This window comes from Delphinapterus leucas, chromosome 1 (assembly GCF_059928025.1).
Source record: "Delphinapterus leucas isolate spDelLeu-1000000601 "Yukka" chromosome 1, BTC_Dleu_Yukka2, whole genome shotgun sequence".
Taxonomy (NCBI): Eukaryota; Metazoa; Chordata; class Mammalia; order Artiodactyla; family Monodontidae; genus Delphinapterus; species Delphinapterus leucas.
Genome location: NC_143129.1, coordinates 84,534,211 through 84,548,090, shown reverse-complemented (window position 1 = coordinate 84,548,090; position 13,880 = coordinate 84,534,211). Strand labels below are relative to the sequence as shown.

Here is a 13,880-nt window from a genome sequence, read left to right as displayed (position 1 = left end):
TTATAGCAATACAATCTTACCTCAGAAAACAAGAAAAATCTCAGATAAACAACCTAGACTTACACCTAAAGCAACTAGAGAAAGAAGAACAAACAAAACCCAAAGTTAGAAGAAAGAAAGAAATCATAAAGACCAAAGCAGAAATAAAAGAAATAGAGACAAAGAAAACAATAGAAAAGATCAATGAAATGAAAATCTAGTTCTTTGAAAAGATAAACAAAATTGATAAACCTTTAGCTAGACTTATCAAGAAAAAGAAAAGGAGAGGGCTCAAATCAATAAAATTAGAAATGAAAAAGATATAACAACTGACAGCACAGAAATACAAAGGATCACAAGAGATTTCTACAAACAACTACATGCCAATAGAATGCACACCTAGAAGAAATGAACAAATTCTTAGAAAGGTACAATCTTCCAAGACTGAACCAGGAAGAAATAGAAAATATGAACAGACAAATAACAAGTACTGAAATGGAAACTGACTTAAAAACTTTCAACAAACAAAAATCCAGGACCAGATGGCTTCACAGGCGAATTCTGTCAAACATTTAGAGAAGTGTTAACACCTATCCTTCTGAAACTATTCCAAAAATTTGCAGAGGAAGGAATGCACCCAGGCTCAGCTATGAGGCCACCATCACCCTGATACCAAAACCAGACAGAATACCACAAATAAGATAATTACAGGCCAACATCACTGGTGAATATAGATGCAAAAACACTCAACAAGATACTAGCAAGCCAAATCCAACAACACATTTAAAGGATCAAACACCATGATCAAGTGGGATTTATCCCAAGGATGCAAGGATTCTTCAATATACGCAAATCAATCAATGTGACATACCACATTAACAAACTGAAGAATAAAAACAATATGATCATCTCAATAGATGCAGAAAAAGCTTCTGACAAAATTTAATACCCATTTATACTAAAAACTCTCCAGAAAGTGGGCATAGAGGGAACCTACCTCAACATAACAAAGGGCATATATGACAAACCCACAGCTATATTCATTCTCAATGGTGAAAAACAAATCATTTCCTCTTAGATCAGGAACAAGACAAGGATGTCCACTCTCACCACTATTCAACATAGTTTTGGAAGTCCTAGCCACAGCAATCAGAGAAGAAGAAGAAATAAAAGGAATCCAAATTGGAAAAGAAGAAGTAAAAGTGTCATTGTTTGCAGACAACATGATACCATACATAGAAAATCCTAAAGATGCTACCAGAAAACTACTAGAGCTCATCAATGAATTTGGTAAAGTTTCAGGATACAAAATTAATACACAGGAATCTCTTGCATTTCTATACACTAACAATGAAAGATCACAAAGAGAAATTTCCATTTACCATCACATCAACAAGAATAAAATACCTAGGAATAAACTTACCTAAGGAGGCAAAAGACGTGTATTCTGAAATCTGTAACACTGATGAAAGAAATCTAAGATGACGCAAACAGATCGAAAGATATACCATGTTCTTGGACTGGAAGAATCAATATTGTCAAAATTACTATACTACCCAAAGCAATCTGTAGATTCAATGCAATCGCTATCAAATTACCAATGCCATTTTTCACAGAATTAGAACAAAAATTTTTGTAATTTGTATGGAAACACAAAAGACCCCAAATAGCCAAAGCAATCTTGAGAAAGAAAAACAAAGCTGGAGGAATCAGGCTCCCCATCTTCAGATTATAATAATCAGTAATATTATTGATTAATATTACTGTAATAAGCTACCATAATCAAAATAGTTTGGTACTGGCAAAAAACAGAAATATACATCACTGGAACAAGATAGAAAGTCCAGAGATAAACCCAAGCACCTATGATCAACTAATCTATGACAAAGAAGGCAAGAATATACAATGGAGAAAAGACAGTATCTTCATTAAGTGGTGCTAGGAAAACTGGACAGCTACATGTAGAAGGATGATATTAGAACACTGTGTAACACCATTCACAAGAATAAACCCTAAACGGATTAAAGATCTAAATGTAAGGCCAGATACTATAAAACTCTTAGAGGAAAACATAGGAAGAACACTCTTTGACATAAATTGCAGCAATATCTTTTTGGATCCACCTCCTAGAGTAGTGAAAGTAAAGACAAAAATAAACAAATGGGACCTAATGAAACTTAAAAGCTTTTGCACAGCAAAGGAAATCATAAACAGAATGAAAGGACAACCTACGGACTGGGAGAAAATATTTGCAAACAATGTGACCGACAAGGGATTAATCTCCAAAATATACAAACAGCTCATGCATCTCAATATCACAAAAAACAAACAACCCAATGGAAAAATGGGCAGAAGATCTAAATAGACATTTCTCCAAAGAAGACATACAGATAGCCAAAACGCACATGAAAAGATGTTCAACACTGCTAGTTATTAGAGAAATGCAAATCAAAACTACAATGAGGTATCACCTCACACTGGTCAGAATGGCCATCATCAAAAAGTCTACAAATATTAAATGCTGGGGAGGGTGTGAAGAAAAGGGACCCCTACACTGATTGTGGGAATGAAAATTGGTGCAGCCACTATGGAAAACAATATGGGTTCCTTAAAAAAGTAAAATAGAGTTACCATATGATCCAGCAACCCCACTCCCTGGTGTATGTTCAGAAATGACAAAAACCCTATTTGAAAAGATACCTGCATCCCAATGTTCACGGAAGCACTATTTACAATAGACAAGACACAGAAGCAACCTAAGTGTCCATCGACAGATGAATGGATAAAGAAGATGTGGTACATATAATATATACACAATGGAAATTAGTCAGTCATAAAAAAGAATGAAATATTGCCATTTGCAGCAAAAGATAAACCTAGAGATTATCATACTAAGTGAAGTCAGAGAAAGACAATTATATGATATCACTTATATGTGGAATTAAAAAAATAATACAAATGAATTTATTCACAAAACAGAAATAGACTCACATAGGAACAAACTTATGGTTACCAAAGGGGAAATAAGAGATAAATTTACCAAAGGGATAAATTAGGAGCTTGGGATTAACAGATATACACTACTATATATAAAATAAACAACAAGGTTTTACTGTATAGCACAGGGAACTATATTCAATAACTTGTATAACCTATAAAGGAAAAGAATCTGTAAAAATATATATGTATAACTGAACAACTTTGCTGTACACCTGAAACACAATATTATAAAAAATATATACTAAAATTAAATATATATATATAAAGAGGTCAGGTGACAAAGAGGTCGTATCTGAATATGGCAGCACAAGCAGCTCCTACGTGAAGAGTCAGCCCTAGGGAATGGTATACAGATAACTGCTTCCTCAGCCATGTGCGCTCTGGAGCCATTTGTGGGTGGGAGGACAAAGAGAGGTACAGCCAGGAGGTGGAAGTGAAGGATCCAAAAGTGTGTGAGAAGAGAAGAAAGCAACAGTGAATAACTCTAATGAAAACAAAGGTGTTTTTGAATTATGCTGGAAATGAGAAGGCTGTGATTCTTCTGGTTTAAATGCAGCCCCCTGAGATACACCTTGTAAGTCAGGAAGCTTTATCAGACCCCACATCACCTTAGAATGCTGGCCACAGAGAACAGGGCTCAATAACTCAGAGTAAAGGCTCTTTATCTCCTCTCTGAAGGCCTCCAATGAAGGAGACCATCCTTCCCTACAGCCCCGTTCAATTTCTGGCTTCCTGCAATTTCTGATCCTTGTAAACACTCTAAAATCTGAGAATTTCTCCTTGTTCAGTCTTGTGTGTACAGAGAAAACCAAAAAGGCAGCAATACTTCCCAGTAGCTTTCATTTATTGAGGGCTATATTCAGGTCATTCATCAGTCTGTTTCTATTTGGATTGTCCTTGGTGCTTTTCCTCAAAGAAAAATGTAAAATTTTACACATTCTTCTTTTAGTCTGTACCAATCTTTCATATACTTCTGAGCGTGGAGACAATTTGAGAATAATACTCTGCTTCACTTAAGCTTATGACTAGTTAATTTAGCAAAGGTATATTCCTCCCAACTTTATTATTCTTGATATATCCCATTATAATGTTGATTCAAATTCCCTCCATGGCAACATATTGGGTTTTATATAACTTGAAGTCAGTTTTGGCATGCCTATCCCGCTACTTCCTCTTCTGTTGACTGTAGTTTTTTTTTTTTTAAGTTTCTATGAGAATTAAACTCTATATGTAACTTATGAATTTCATTACAATTCCATAGTATCTCTTTCCTACTTGTCAAAGGCATTTAAAAATTTCACATATGTCTCCTTGAATACATGTAGTAAATCTGATGTTACTTTTATCTGCCTTTGGACAACTGGTATATTCAACAAGAGAAGATGCAAGGGCAGTTTCTATGCAACAGGTACTGGATCTACCTGGATTGGCACATGCCAGGAACCTGTGGTTGTGTTTCAGATGTACATGGCGAAATATAAGCCATGATCAGGGGTGGAAAGGATATATTCCACACAGTTACAATAACGTTTAGAGGCACAGAAGCTGGGGTCAGGAAGAGAGATGTGGGCAAGACAGAGAGTCATCTTCTAACTTACATCATCCCATGGTTTGTGAGCCTGAAATGTGGGGAGTTCCCCTGATATGTGCGCACTATAACTCTGCTGGGGTTGGCTAGGCTGGTGGTTTCACAAGGGTGACAATGTCCACAATTTCCAAGTGCTCCACTAAGCATTCATGACTAAGTGAAGGAAGGAGTGAGCAGATTGCTTTTCAAAGTTGGGGTCACACCTCCATCACAACTCCCATTTAAACTGAGGGATGACACTGCTGTGTGGGGAAACTCAAAAGTGTATCTGTAGCAGAAAAAAATAGTTAACCAAATTCTTCCTAAACTGACATAATTGAAACCTAAAAAGTTAAGTGACTTGCCCAAAGTCACATTGCACTGATCTATTTGAAGTGTTATTAAAAATAACCTTAATACCATATATTAAGCAATTATTACCAAGCTTATTAAAAACCTCTGAAGTCTTGGCCAGAACTTGCTCAGTGGGGAAAAGCTAGTTGAGAGTGATGATTTATTTTGTACAATGGGAACCATTTTCTCAATAGGACTCAACTAAGGTAGTATATGTTCTTTATAAAAATGTTACCATGAATAGAAAAATCATCATTGTCTAGAAAAAAAAATCTGAGATGACTTATTGAGAACAAAAGAATTCTGCTCAACTCCACTGGTCCACAGAGAAACAGCAGTCTTTTCAGGTAAACAAGCTGTACATATATTTCTATCTCTAAGATTATGTAATGATATAGAGACCTTCAATTTGCAGGTTAAATTGACTGAAGATGATGACAAGGACCACAAGGCAACAGGGAAATACGGCTTTGGGCCTTTGGAGTTGCAAATGAGCAAATGCATAAGAATACATTATTTTGGAAGAAACCTTAGCAACATATTTGGCCATAAAAGCCACTGAACACTTAATCTATGACTTCACTCCTCACTCCAAGTTCTTAGGTGGAGCTACCTACTGCCCATATTGATAATCCCTGGAAGAAAGTAGTCTTCTGAATGTGAATATCCTAAACTATGGCCCTGTTCACCTCTTTCCCTCTCTCCACCAAGTTGGGCTTCTTTTTACACAGAAGCAGAGATAATGGGAAGGCCCATGATTTCATAGGATCTATGAAAGCACCAGCCTATGAAATGAAAGGTCCTCCCTACCCCATGGAAGAGTGTTCATGACTTTAGACATGAGTGATGACATATTTCAGTTCCTGGAATCATGTTGGGTAAGAATGAAATCACCTCTTGCCTTACCTAGAACCTCCCCCAGCCTCAGCAAAGAAGTTCCTCACTCTGGAGTAACTGGGGCCGCCACGTCTAGCTGGATTTATACCCCCTTTCTCTTCTGACAATCCCAAAAGCTGGCAGGTTAGCTTCTGGGTACAGCAAGTACTCATAGGGACACAAATATTCCCGTTCACAGGTGTGCTCAATGCTATGGCCCATCACACTCTTAACCTCTGATTTTCCCAGTGAGTTCTACTTCTGGAACTTCCCCGGAATCTGTCATGAGGAATTATCACAGGAGCCAGGATTAGGGCCACTGGACTTCCCTTTTGTGTACACTAGTGACTTTCTGATACGTTATTCATCCCCTACCTCTTGGTGTCTCATGCTAGCAAATACAAGGGGTGAAAAGTTATAGCCTCTAGGATGGGAATCCTCATCTAATTGGAATTTCCCAGCAGACTGGGACCTCTGATAGCCCACGTGTCCCCTTTAGTGTCTGTTCTTAGCAATCACATGCTTCCTTGCCGATCCTTCTGTTCCGATACTGCTTCTCATCCATGTTTCTTTCTGCCCAGGTGTCAGCAATGTTCATCCTGCTTCCCCAGCCACATTGCCAACCAAGCATTTAGAAGCCAGCTCTTCCCACTACCTCAGCCCTGCCCAGCCCCTCTCTCCTCTGAGGGGCACCACAGAACTGGGCAGAATCCTCGAGCCTGGGTACTTGGGCAGCAGAGGCCAGTGGGACATGATGAGGCCTCAGAAAGGGAGCATATCTGGGGAACCATCTTCAGGCTCCCCCATGTACCAGCTTAACTCCAAACCCACAGGTAAAGCACAAAGCCGATCAGCTCAATTATTTTTCTAAACCATGTAAAACCCCTTACACTTACCAGTTACCCTGGTAGCTGTACATGTACAATTACAACTCCCTTACAAGTACCCCTGCATGGGAGGAGGCCCATGGGGCTTGGTTAGCACCAGCTGTCCTGTGTTTGAAGCCAATTTACTCTTTAAACAAAGTCACCTGAGCTCTTGGATGCCCGTGAGAGAGACCGGTGATGTTTAGGGATCTTGCTGAGAGGCCACTGGCCAAACCCCACACCCCCCATATGGGCCCCACTAGTGACCAGGATTCTCCATCTCCCACCTCCTCCTGCCCTGCTGGGTGACTGCAGGGACTGACCTGCTAGAGGAGCACCTTGGCGAAATCCGGAACCTGCGCCAGCGCCTGGAGGAGTCCATCTGCATTAATGACCGCCTGCGGGAGCAGCTGGAACACAGGCTCAGCTCCACTGCCCGCGGAAGCGGTAGGAGAGGCCCAGGGCTTCCTGTTTCTGGTTGTAATTAGGGAGCTGCTGAAGGTCAACCCCTAGGCAGAGCTTCACAGATTTCAAAGCACCGAGGTCTGCTTTTCTGTATTTGCTCCTTACACCAGCAAGGCAGGGGGCAAGTACTATGCTCCCGTTGCAGCTGTATCTGAGCTCAGAGAGTAACTTTCCTCGCGGCAGATCTAACCAGGTCTGGTCCCCAGAATCCTCTGACTTCTCTTCCAGCCTAATGTGCTCATATCCGCCTGCTGACCTCTGTGTCCTGGCCCTGTGATTGGCAAGGGGTAGAGCCAGGTCTGCAGGGCCTCCTCCAGCCACTTCCCGAGGTGGCCCTCCTCCCCCACCACCCCCAGGCTGCTGGCGCTTGGAGGCCGTCCCTTCCACACGCCCTTGTCCTGCCCACAGCTCAGCGGCAGGTATTTAGGGGGAAGGGCCTCCTGAACAGCTGCAGCCAGGGCACGTGGTAATGCACGCACAGAGCCCACTCAGAGGAGCCACGGGAAAGCCAGGCATTCAGCCCATCAGGCTTTAGGCCCAGGATGCGAGTTCTCTGGGTTTTCTGCTGGGTTGGGATGGTATCTTTGGAGATGCAGAATGAGCAACACAGAGAGCACCTATGACCCAAATGTGTAACTTGCCTGCTTGCACTTCCTGGGACAGGACCCACCTCTAACTTCTACAGTCCGGGCCTGGAGTCCACACCTCAGCTCTGCAATGAGAACAGAGTCCTTAGGGAAGAAAACCAGAGGCTTCAGGCTCAGCTCAGTCATGCTTTCAGAGGTGGGTGGTCACTCCCAGGCCCCTTTCCTCCCTGGCCACACCAGTCACCAACTGGAGAAGCAAAGAGACAAGCTGGAGAGAACAGAGCTACCCAGACCTACCAACCCCAAACTCCCATAGCTATTCTCAGTCTAGAAAGGGCTACTTCCTGACAATTCCCAACCACGGGCCCTCAGACTCCTAGGCTCCAAGCACAAGGGCTCTAGGAAATCCACCACCTCTGTGCAACCCCCTTGCAGATACTGTCATTAGTTATCAAACTAGATTCCTGTTAGTGCCTGTTCTACCTGCCCACAACTCACAGCTAGTTTGGACCTAGGAAAGGACGGAACATGAGGCCTATACACTCTCTCAGGTTTCTCCAGACTTTGCCGCAGCTCTGTGTATCCCTCCCATGCTGATCTGCTATCCCCATATCTCCTCACCACCTCCTACTCATACACTCAGGGCTCCTCTTTGGTTACTAATTCTCACGATTATTGTTGGGCTGCACCGTGCAGGTCTGCAAGCCTTGTAATTCCCCAGCTGAAACACCAAAGAAACAGCCCATAGACAGTGACAGAAACAACTTTCAACGGATACAGAATCTTACAAGTCTTAAACAAAGGTCCTGGAGCGACGCTCCACAGTGTTCGGCAAACAGCAGGCAGAACAAGACAGCAATCTTCACGACTCGGTGAGGGAGGCAACCATTTATAGGGAGAATTGATGTCAAGTAGGCTCACCAGGGAAACCAGAGCCTGGGGGCGGGGGCAAGCATGTAGGTGGTTACTGATTAAGCCCTATAATTAAGCAGATTGGATAGTCATGTGGGTGAAGGAGGGGCTGGTCAGCAGAGAATGGACAGAGAGCAAGAGAACAGCCATCTTGAATGGTCTGACCATACAGCTGTGTCTGGAGTTGCCCGCAAAACATCCTCCAGAGCTTTCCGAACACTAGTCAGTGGGCATCCACAGGGGGGCATCGTTTCCTCTGTGGGCTGAGGGGGGAGTGGGGAGCCGACTGAAGTCCGACCTAAGTGTTGATTGATTTAATCAAATCAATATATCATAATTAACAAATTATTTTTACTTATATTTATTGAATAGTCATAAAAGACTAAGAGTATTGTCCAAAGTATTAAGCCCAGAATTCTTGTGGAAAAGGAGAGAGACATCAAGAGTTATTTCTAAATTAGCCTCTTCAGAGCAAGAGATGTGAGAGGAAAGGCCACTGCTTGGGAAGATAACAAAAGCTATAGATAAGGGAGAAGGCAAAACTTCTAAATTACCATTGCATGCCTGGAAAGACCAGACAGACCTCCCAGGTGAGAAGACAGTAATATTTTAATAAGCTCAATCTGCCAGGCCCAGGTGATTCCACCCCAGACGACTGACAGCACCGGAGCCTTATTCTCAGAACCCCCGTCAATAGTCTTTGAGAAACCATGAAGATCAGAGAGATGCTGCAAGACCAGGAAAGAACAGATAGCTCTATTTGCAATATGATAAAAATAATATATATACTAAAAACTGTAGACAAGAAATTTTGATGTGGATCCTTGGCAAAATTCAAGAATGGATTACTGCACAGAAAGTATGTGAGGATTTAGAAAACAGTGAGTGTCAGGAAGCAGAGTGTTTTCTCTAAAACCAAAGTGGGCCATATTAAATCAGAGGATCAAGGGCATTGCACAGATAGAGGTTCCCATTCCCCAGAGTGTGTGCATGTGGTGAGCAGATACTCGCTTTTCTTCCCCTGGTAGCATAAGCTGGCCTTCCTTTTGCCTTGGTTCTTTTGTCAGGATGGAGGCAGGCCTCTCCTCCGTGGTGGCTGCTTTCAGTGCAGCTCTGACTCCACCCCCTCTCCCCACAGCCCTGACCCCCAGGATAAGTAATCAAAGAGCAGAAGGAAAGGACATGGAGGAGGCAGAGACACGAGAGCCCTGGTAACCCCTAAATGTCCCGTTTCTTTAACTTTCTGAAGTTTGGCTGAGCTGAAGTTCAGGACCATGTTAAAACATCAACATCGGGCTTCCCTGGTGGCGCAGTGGTTGAGAGTCCGCCTGCCAATGCAGGGGACACGGGTTTGTGCCCCGGTCCGGGAAGATCCCACATGCCACGGAGCGGCTGGGCCCGTGAGCCATGGCTGCTGAGCCTGCGCGTCCGGAGCCTGTGCTCTGCAACGGGAGAGGCCACAACAGTGAGAGGCCCGCGTACTGCAAAAAAGAAAAAAAAAAATCAACATCTCCTTTCCCATCCTAGCCCACCCCCACCTCCTGGTCCACATAGGCAGGATCACAGAATGTCACCAGGAGTCACTCAGCCTCTTATAGCCACCCCCTGGAATCCCAGAAAATCATTTACATCTGCGTCTCAGGGTCAGGCCTGGGGAGAGTCAGCCTCCCCGTGGTGCTCTCAGATCTCAGACCGCTTTCTGGTTGGTGACCTTGGATAGGCAGGTTTCAGGATCCCTCCCAGGGGTTCTAACCCCCAAATAATATCGCTGACACTTTAGGGGACCCAACTATACTAATTCCAAAGGAGGGGGTGTTTGGGGAATTCCCTGGCAGTCCAGTGGTTAGGACTTGGTGCTTTCACTGCCATGGCCCAGGTTCAGTCCCTGGGTGGAGGAACTAAGGCCTTGTAAGCCGTGTGGTGCTGGGGGGAAGGAAAAAAAGAAAGGGCTGTTTTGCCATCTTGAGATTGGCACAAATATTCAAATATTAACCAACTAGCAGACTACCTCAGGCCAGCCCCGTCTCCCCAGGCGTGATATCCAGGCGTAATACTCCCAACGACCAAGTCTTACTTGTGATGCCCAAGTGATATAACTATGTCAGCATGAGATCTGAGCTCTTGTTCACAGCTGGGAGATTCAGTGTGGCCTGGAGTCAGGTTCTCTGCAGCAACAGGAGTGTAGCCTGTGCTAATCTGCATGGGGGCTTCCAGGTCCTCAGTGTTCCCACCTCATGGCCCATCCTGAGCCACCACCACCTGCTGGAGGGATTGGGAGGCTTTAATGAGGGAAATCTGCTCCAAAAATACTTGAGAAGATTGTAGAATCCTATTTGGAGTTGTAAAGAGCCACCAAACACAGGGTGCTTTAGGCCTTCTGACCGTTGACAGAGAGCCTGTTTTTCTTCCCAGGGAGAGTCCATGAAAAGGGAGCTTCTGGAACTGAGAACCAAACTATCCAAACAGGAGAGTCTCCTTCAGAGCACAGCTGAGCATCTGAAGACCGCCAACCAGCAGAAGGAGAGCATGGAACAGTTTATCTTCAGCCAGTGTGGGTGCCCCCAGCCAGGGAATGGGACAGGAAATGGGGGTCCTTCCAGGTCCGCCACCTGTGCTGTGAATGGACAGAGACCAGAGAGGTTAGGGGATGGGGGAGACTGATGTGACATCTCTAAACCTCCTGTGCCATCAGTAATCGTGGAGGCAGAGGAGGGGACACGGGGTGGGGGGCAGCAGGAGACCCCGAGCTGAGTGTCCAGAAAGACAAGCTGTAGAACACAAATCCAACGCAAGCGTGGGCCCACTGGTAATTTCTGCCTTGGGGACTGCTTTCTCGTTTCAGTGACCAGGACACATGAAGTTTTGAAGAAGGCAAGGACGAATTTGGAGGTAAGGAAACTACTGCACCAGTCGGAGCCAGAGAGCCCGCCCCAAACTTATCACCGTCTGTCATCAGAGTGCGCAGGTGATCCTCGACCTGCTCTGACCTTCCAGGAGCAGACGTCGGGTCCTCATGGGCATCCCTTTAGATTCCATCCTCATCAGCCCTCCACCCCAATCAGCAACCTCCCTTGACCTCTCGGTTGACCCTTACTTTGTCATCATCTTCCCTCCTTACTCCAATTCTGTCTCCTTTATGCCAGGTCAGGAGTGGGGAGAAATGCAGTTCAGTTGATTCTCAAGGTCAGAGGACATATGGGGTCTGCCTCTGAAGGAGCTTTCAGTAAAGGCATCCTAAGGCCTGTCATGTGTTCTGGGGTTTCCTATACCACCTTATGAAAAAATAACAGCAAGGGGCTTCCCTGGTGGCGCAGTGGTTGAGAGTCCGCCTGCCGATGCAGGGGACACGGGTTCGTGCCCCGGTCCGGGAAGATCCCACATGCCGCGGAGCGGCTGGGCCCGTGAGCCATGGCCGCTGAGCCTGCGCATCCGGAGCCTGTGCTCCGCAACGGGAGAAGCCACAACAGTGAGAGGCCCACAAACCGCAAAAAATAAATAAATAATAACAGCAAGATATAACTTTTTAAATTGATTTCACTGCATACTGTCATGGTGAAGAAAGCAATTTGATTTGGACATATCTTTTTCTGTTAACAATAACACAAAAGAATATTGTTGGGTCTTATTAATCTAAAAGAGAATATGGTAATAATAAAATCTAAAACTTAAAAGGAAAGATTTTATATATATGGAAGACATTCTCAATGTTTATTTAAAACAGTAACATATTCTCTAGCAAGCTCTTTGAACAAAACTTGAGGTGTTAAAAATGGCTTAAAAATCAGAAGCTAGTGGGGCCGGGTCAAGATGGCAGAATAAAAGGATGTGGAGCTCACGTCCCACAGATACATCAAAAATACATCTACATGTGGAACAGTTCTCACAGAATGCTTGCTGAATGCTGGCAGAAGATCTCATAAAACCAAAATTGCAAGAAAGATCACCACATAACTGGGTAGGACAAAAGGAAAGAAATAAAGGAATCGGGACAGGACCTGCGTCCCTGGGAAGGAGCTGTGAAAGAGGAAATGTTCCCTCACCTTAGGAAACCCCTTCATCGGCAGGGAGATCATCCAGGACAGAAAGGAAGATTCAGAGGATCAGAGAAGAGTGCAGCAGCCAGTTTGCAGCAGGCAAAACAGAGACAGACCAGCACAGAGGGGTTGTGCCACCTCCCTGCACTCCCCAGCCCAAGACACACACTGGCTGATATACACGGGGGCAGAGGGCTGAAACTCAGGCTTCAGGGGACAGACCCAGAGAGAGGACTGGGGTTAGCTGTGTACAGACAGTCTGAAGGGGCTGGCGTGTGGTCCAAGCCACAACCAGCAGTATGGGCAGGAAGAAGCCCAGGGTCCAGCATTGCAGCCGCACTGTTAACACGCTCCCTAAGGGAGGGGCGGGGCCTGCCATGGCAGCCTCATTCTGGTGTGCTCACAGTGGGTGCAGCTCCACCTCTAAGAGTTCTGGGAGCACACAAACACTGGTAGGTTGGCCCACACATGGAGTCAGGGCTGAAATCCAAGCCGATCCAAGTGGGAATTCAGAAGTAGTGCTGAAATCTGAGTCTTCTCCCTGTGGCTGTGGCTGTGCAATTCACAGATTGACCTGCTGCAGGTGGCTTTACAAACTCAGTGCCTGCAGGACATCTGAGCAGTTTACTGGTTATCCTATGGCTAGGGTGGGTGTTGTGATATGGGCTGGCTGCAGGCTCTTCTGGCACATATATGTGGAGATGGAGCCAGGATCTGGGCTGACTCAGTAGCTCCCACAGCGGGTCCAGGCACACAACTATGGTAGTCCTGGTGCCTGACTTCAGCGGTTCTGTGCCAATGGATCTGTGCTAGTGGCATTGTGAGCACAGTGACTGACAGACACCTGGGCCAATTGCCTGAATTCCCATGGTGGAAGCAAGGCCAAGGGCAGTGTCAAAAACAGTGTACTTTGTGATCCCACACAAGAGGTGACAGGCAACACCAGAGTGCACTTTCCAGTGGAAAGCCTCTAAAGATGAATACTCAGTGGCTCCTCCCCCAGCAGGGGTGCTCCAGTCCCACGTACCTCACAGCACAGTTCAGAAATGGATCTGGGGGTGTCTACTTCAACAACTGGGGAGGAGACCCTGCATTGAACAGGGTTGTGACAACCACAGAGCAAAGAGGAGGCCGCACTAAACATCCAGTGCAAGCTCTGGTCACCACAACAATTACATGCCCTATCAAGGGGATAATGGCCAGCACACACTGAGGAAAGACAAGACAGGAATCCATACTA

At 44.9% G+C, this 13,880-nt stretch overlaps 1 pseudogene; it reads right to left on the bottom strand.

Annotated features, from left to right (window-relative positions):
* Positions 1–7,880, bottom strand: part of LOC149750669 (uncharacterized) — a 47,562-nt pseudogene extending 39,682 nt beyond the window's left edge.
* Positions 7,881–13,880: the final 6,000 nt, after the last annotated feature.